Genomic DNA, 6,898 nt, shown 5'->3' with positions numbered 1-6,898 from the left:
TGGAGGGCCTCTTTATCTGGGGCATCTCCAGATAAAGCAATAGTGGCCAGCCAAGGCCGGGAGGAGGACGTAGGGGTGAGCAGTTAATAGCCAACACCCTAAGGCTGGAGGACAAGCGCACACCCCAGCTCGGGGGCCTGGGCAGGACACCAACAGTTCTGCCACAGTTACACCTTGGGGGAACCCCCGGGCTGCCCCAGCCCTCCTGCAGTGTCTCCCACTGCTGTGCAAGAAGAAGCAGGCTGGTCTTGGGAGCACCTGCCATTGTTTGCCCAGCCACCCCTATTCTGCACCATCATCATCTCTAAGATAGAGAGGGCTTATCAGATAGAGGGGGAATTTCATCTGGAAGTTGCTAGACTGCACCATCAGGATGAATGGTTCTCACCTGTGTGCCTGTGAATATAGAGTAAAAGGTTTCTCAGGGAAATGCACTTTCAGCCCCAAACAGGGAGTTTCTTGGTTTAAGAAGGAGCGGATGGGGAGGTGGAGAAGTTCTCAGTGCCCCACAGTTCCCTTTAGGGGCAGCGCAGGACCCGGGAGAGCTGGGAGCTCACACCTGTTTCCCTGGGATGGCTGCACCTGGGGGCCGGGGAGCAGGGCTGTTTGGTCTTCTCGGGGTGCCGCGATGGGGCTGCTGCTGCTCTGCTCCAGCCGGCAGAGAGGGCAAGAGGACGCAGAGTCAGCTTGAGCCGGGGAGGCATCCAGATCAAGAAAGAGTTGCCAGTTTTTAATACTTAGCCCTTGTCCAACCGTCCTCCAGGAGGGCGCCAGACAATGGCCATTGTCCCTCATGGCTCTGCTTCCCCTAAACAGGGGATGAGGATCCCCTGTACCATCAGCTCCAGGCCCCCTGGGGAAGCCCAGAGCTGCTTCAGGGCTCAGGTGAAAGCTCTGGGGCTGGCAGGGGAGGGGTTGGGAGCCCAGGTGGGCAAGCTGGGCTGGTGAGGATATGGCCACCCTGGCATTCCTAGAGTAGGTGCATTCTGCAGGGTGGGGTACAGAGCCGGCGAACCAGCACCACTGTGTCCACCTGCGGCAAAGGACCCTGGACACAGAGGTGCGGTGATCAAGTGCCCTGTGGGAGCCCCAAATATTGATTAACAGATCTCCAAAGTTACCTTCCATTCACCAAGGAGACCCCGAGAAATTGAAAAGGAATGAGACAGCATCTTCCCACAGGCCCCCTGACCTAGGCAGTGCCACTCCCTGGGACCAGTGGCGATGGTCAGACTCCTGGAGGTCTGAGCCCAGGTGCTCCACCTGCAGTGCTGCTGGAGGGGGACCAGCTTCCCCCCGCTTCTACAGACCTGGTCCAGGGGAACCCCTGGGAATGAACCTAGGGCCTGACCCCCAGCCAGAATGTTTCCTCCTGTCAAAATCTTTGCCTTGTGCAACCATTTCTCGCAGGCCCGAAGCAGCAGCCCAAAGCCAGGAGAGCTTTGCAATCAAGTGCAAGTCTCCAAGCACAGAACTGCAGGGCTGGCTTTCTCATGCTTGGGTGGGAGCTTCTCGCCTTATTCTTCCTCTCTTCTGCATCCCCACAGTACTTCCTCCTTTCCTCCACTTTTTTTTTTTTTTCTGTCTGTGCTGAGGGGCTTGTGGGATCTTAGTTCCCCAACCAGGGATTGAACCCATGCCCCCTGCAGTGGAAGCTTGGAGTCCTAACCACTGGGCCACCAGGGAATTCCCCTCCACTTCTTCTCTGAACTTAGAAGTTTAGGTCCATTTGTGGGATTTGCAGTTGATGTCATTCTCCATGAGAGGGTCAACAATGTTGGAAATCAAAACCTAAATCCAGGGATAGTCTCAAAATAAATGGTATGAATTCTTGGAAAATGTCAAGGTCGTGAAAGACAGCTGCAGATGGAAGGAGAGATGACATGGAAACTTAAATGCAAAGTGATGAGCTGACTTGGATCCTGGGCCAGGAAAAAAAAATTTGCTTTATAGGATCTTATTGGGAATAGGTGAAATTTGAATATGGATTTGAATGGCTGGCTGTGGAATTGAATATCCAAACAATAGAGTTATATTAGAGTTAAATTTCTTGATCCTGATGGTGGTGCTGTGTAAGATGTGCTTGCTGTTAGGAAAGACGCACTGAAGTGTTTAGGGATGAAGGAGTATAATGTGTCTAATACACTTTCATATAGTTTTGCAAAAGAATGTGTGTGTACATGTACATAGATGCAAATATGTGCATTTTTGTATTCCATATATAATACATTTATGCACACATATAAAAAGGGAGAAAGAAAATGAAACAAATAATAATTGGTGAATCTGAGCAAAGGATATATGAAATTCTTTGTAGTGTTGGAAGCAGAAGTTGCTTCCTTGGCTCCATAGCTAGAGAGAAGGCAAAGGCTGTTCTGTGAGATGTATTCACCGGTTCACTCTGTTCCTTTATTTTTCTGGTTGCTTCCTCTTGCTGTGATATATAGCCATTAAAGGACTCACTTTTTTTTTTAACTGAAATAAATACATATAAAAAGAAAGCTTTATACCACTATCACAAATGGAAAAGGCAATATACCTTGCCAAAAATATAAGGTAACTATAAAGACAAACACAACAAAGGCAAATGAATGACATGATTGTTAATAAATACTAGCTAGGCTTTGGTTGATCCGAAGATGCTAAGCTTCAGCAAGCTGTTAAGCATTTGGTAGCATCAGACAGAGGTGTTCTCTTTGACATAACAGGAAGGGCTGGAGGAAAAATTGGCAAGGGACTGGCATTCAGTATTATTCCAGTAAGATCATCCCCCCTTTTGGGGAACGTGGAGAGAGGCAAGGCGGAGCAGCTGGTGGCATGTCCGCACTAGCACCTGGAGAGAGCTCTGCAGCACAGATCCGGGGTGAATGCTCGTGGGGCCGGAGGGCTGGGTTATTTATAGTTTGCAGGGCTCCTCTTACCCCATTTAGACCTCGAGTCTACCTTGTGGGCTGACACTGGGAAGCCGCTTGGTGTGTTTCTAGATGTGTCGCTGGCCTGGGAAACTACAAAGAAGGGTGTGGTCGCAGACAAGGGGGGCTTTGCTGGGCCTCATTCCCACAAGTTCACCATGTGGCCAGTATCTTCCTTAGCAGGCCCCTGCCCTGGGGTTTGTGCCAGGATTTGGCCCTCAGGGCTACACACTGCCCCATTTAAGACTTACCCACAAGATTTCCAAAGGAGAAAAAGAGTTTGAATGTGGATCTGATGGCGCTAGGGTAGACTAAGGCCCTGAATGAGAGTGAGTGTGTGGGGGTGAGGGGTGGGTATACATGCTGTGGGGGGGTGTGTGTGTTGAGAGCTGCAGGACGCCCAGCTCGCATGAATTTGCCCAAGCTCTAGCGTGGCTTCTAGCAGCATAAGGCCACATCATAGGATGACCTCAAAGTACCTCCTCTCCCTGCCTTCTAAAACATGCCTGCCTGAGAACATTGTGGAACAATTGCTAATTTCAAAATACTGGTAATACTCTAAATAGGAAGGATTATAGGAAATAATCTAACCAGGAAGGACACTGGTCTAATAACCTATGTTAGATCCCCACAGTGGAACCCTATGAAGCTGTATCAGAAAATACGGAATATCTCTATGAATTGATACGGAGCCATTTCTAAGCTATATTGTTAAGTAGAAAAAGAAAAGGACAGATACAGAAACAACCTAGTGTCCATCATGGATAAATGGGTGAAATATATTTATATACCTACATATGTATTAATATGTATAATATATTACACTATAATATAAATACATTACAACATATATTATTATATATAATACATGATAATAATGGAATATTATTCAGTCATAAAAGGAAGGAAATCATATCATTTGTGACGATATGGATGGACCTAGAAGGCATTGTGCTAAGTGAAAAAGATATAGAAAGACAAATATTGTATGATCTCATGGAATCTAAAACAAACCAAAAGAAACTCATAGACACAGAGAACAATTGAGTGGTTGCAGAGACAGCGAATGGGAGTGGGGGAGAGTGTGATGTAGGTAAGGGTGGTCAAAAGGTTCAAATTTCGAATTATAAGGTAAATGAGTCCTGAGGATGTAATGTACAGCATGGTGACGAGAGCTAGCAATACTGTATTATGTATTTGAAAGTTGCTAAGAAAGTAAATTTAAAAAGTTCTCGTTACAGGGAAAATAATTATAGCTGTCTGTGGTGATGGGTGTTAACTAAACTTACCGTGGTAATCATTTCACAGTGCATACATATATCAAATCATTGTGTTATATACTTAAAGCCAGCACATGTCATATGTCAATTATATCTCAATTGAAAAAAAAGTATATGTGGGGCAGAAGTGGGGGTGGAAAGATGGCTAGAAGGAAAAGAGCCAGACTGTGAATAGTGGTTCTCTCTTGTCAGAGAAGTAGAGTTGGGGAAATTGGGCTGGGGACATGACCGCTGAGAGAGGACTTGCTTGACTCACTCTTGAAACTTCTATTTTATGTAACACTTGCCATTAAAGTCAGATTTGTTGTTGTTGTGTAGTTGCTAAGTTGTAGCCAGCTCTTTGTGACCCCAAGGACTGTAGCCTGCCAGGCTCCTCTGTCCATGGTATTTCCAAGGCAAGAATAAGAGTGGGTTGCCATTTCCTTCCCCAGGGGATCTTCCCGACTCAGGGTTCAAATTCATGTCTCTGCGTTAGCAGGCGTATTCTTTACCACTGAGTCAAAAAGACTTACTGCTGGGAAGACCAAGACCAGATTTATATACAGTAAAATTCATCTGAATGGGTATACAATTCTATGAGTCTTGACAAAAACACACAGATATGTTACCACCACCAAAATCAAGACATAGAATATTTCTGTCACCTCCTCCCAAAGGTCCCTCATGTAGTCAGTCCTCTCCCTCCCCACTAGCCCTTTTTTGTTTTTTGTACAAAAACAATCTGGTTTTTGTTTCTTATAGAACTTTTGTATACTAACACATTTGTGTATCACCTGTGTATATAAATCCATTAGCCTAAATAAGGTTATTCTTCCTTTTCCCATTATCCACCTATGCTCATTTCAGGGGAATAAAAGCAGGAAATATAATATAGAATCAGAAGATGAAGTGCCAGTAACATCTTGATAAAGTTCTAGTAACATCTTCCAACTTCCTCAAATAGGCAGCTCGACCACACTTCTCTAATATGTTTGCTCCAAACTGACTCACATACGTTAATTTGTCCTGTAATTAGCTAATTATCCCAACTCTCTTTATTGAATGATATAATGTCAGCGTCTATGGTCCAGTGAGTGATGGATGGATCTATGTCTGGACGGTGAAGGTGCAGGGAAGATGAGAGGTAGATCAGAGGTAGAACTGAAACAATTGACACAGCTATTAAGCTATTATTAAGTACTAAGTATTTAAAGCCTCATGATGTCACTGCAGCAATGAGAGAAGCTGGTTTTAGGGGTAAGAGATGGGATTTGAGTTCAGCATGTTGAGCATGTAGAAGGCTCACAGGGTGATCAGAAATACCTTTTGGGGGCTTACCTGGCAGTCCAGTGGTTAAGACTCAGTGCTTCCACCGCAGGGAGTATGGGTTTGATACCTGGTCGGGGAACTAAGATCTCGCGTGCTATGCGCAGTGAGAGGATCAGCAGGGGAGCTGCGGATTTAAAATTCATCAATTAGAAGTGGTTGTTGAGATCAAGGAAGTGGACAGTCACCCAAAAAGAGTACAGGGGAAGCATGGAGACGTGGGGGACACCTTGTGAAATATCTCCACCTTGGAGATGGTCAGAAAAAGAAAATATGCCAGTAATAGGAAAAAGGAAGGTGCCGTCAAAGAGGCTGGCAAAGAATTAGAAGAGTGTCAGGAGGCGTGGCAGAATCCATAAGGACACTGTGTCCAGCAGCCAAGGAGGAGAGCTGTCATCATTAAGAGGCTGATGGACACACAGTACGGATTCACTGCGGCCAAAACTGGTGTGCGGAGGTGAGGCAGGAGAGCCCCCGCTCTCAACAAGGGCCCGGGGCTCCGTGGCTCTGGCCCCCTGGGCCCTCTTTCTGTCTTCAGTCTGGGAGAAGCGTGAGCAGAGAGGTGAGCCATGTGGCTCATGTTACCCTCTAGAGGACGGGGAGGAAGCCTCTGACCTCACACTGGGTATATCTTGTCGACGTCGTGTGGCTGGTGGGATCTTCGTTCTCCCACCTGAGGGATCCAAGCCCAGCCCTCAGCAGTGAGAGCATGGAGCCTTAACCCCTGGATGGCCAGAGGATTCCCTACAGTAACACTTAGTGTACATATTCCCCCATTGCACTCCTCACTTCCCACCATAGCAGTTGAGACAGTTTTTAAAATGATGTGCTTTACGGATACCTTCTAGCTTCGCGTGTTCAGGGGATGATTTTCTTGGCTTGTCTTGGTGTCCCCAGCTCAGGGGAGAAAGGGCACTCGGCCAGGATGGAGGAAATGAAGGTCACTCTCTGCTCTGCACTAGCATAGAGCACTGAGGAGTTTCTCAACAACCCCAGTCTCTCACTGCCTAGCCTACCTGTCGAGATGCCCCCGCCCAGAAGGTCTGCTCAGATGTTACTCCACTCACGGATGAATAACTCAGGCCAGTGGTGGCAAGACCAAACTATGACTCAGACCCCTGAAGCAAGTCATTGTCCTCATACACTACTGTCCCCTCTGCCCAGGATTGCTTTATCTGAAACGGCTGCAAAGGGATGTCTAGCTTCAGTTGTGAGCAGCTGGTCTCTGCCAGACCCAGCGCCGGGCATTGGATGGATGACAAGGTGGCACAGAGGAAGGCTGGAGTCTCAGGACCCCTGTCTGTCTCCCTGAGGCCAGCACAGATGCTCCTGCCCATAGCATAGCTATAGCCCCAGGCTCCACCACCAGCAATTCCTGCAACACACAGGCACGGGGCCGGG

The 6,898-nt window shown here is 47.2% G+C and overlaps 1 long non-coding RNA gene across 1 annotated transcript; it reads right to left on the bottom strand.

Moving 5' to 3' along the window:
- Positions 1-2,285: 2,285 nt before the first annotated feature.
- LOC122691499 lies at positions 2,286-6,513 on the bottom strand. Its single transcript, XR_006340422.1, has 3 exons — positions 6,339-6,513; positions 5,510-5,624; positions 2,286-2,475 (listed from the first exon to the last, which is right to left on the bottom strand). It is a non-coding gene; the product is annotated as an uncharacterized LOC122691499 (long non-coding RNA).
- Positions 6,514-6,898: the final 385 nt, after the last annotated feature.

The sequence above is a fragment of the Cervus elaphus genome, chromosome 4, assembly GCF_910594005.1.
Source record: "Cervus elaphus chromosome 4, mCerEla1.1, whole genome shotgun sequence".
In the NCBI taxonomy this organism is placed as follows: Eukaryota; Metazoa; Chordata; class Mammalia; order Artiodactyla; family Cervidae; genus Cervus; species Cervus elaphus.
Note: the sequence above shows the minus strand (reverse complement) of the source record. Positions and strands in the feature narration are given on the sequence as shown.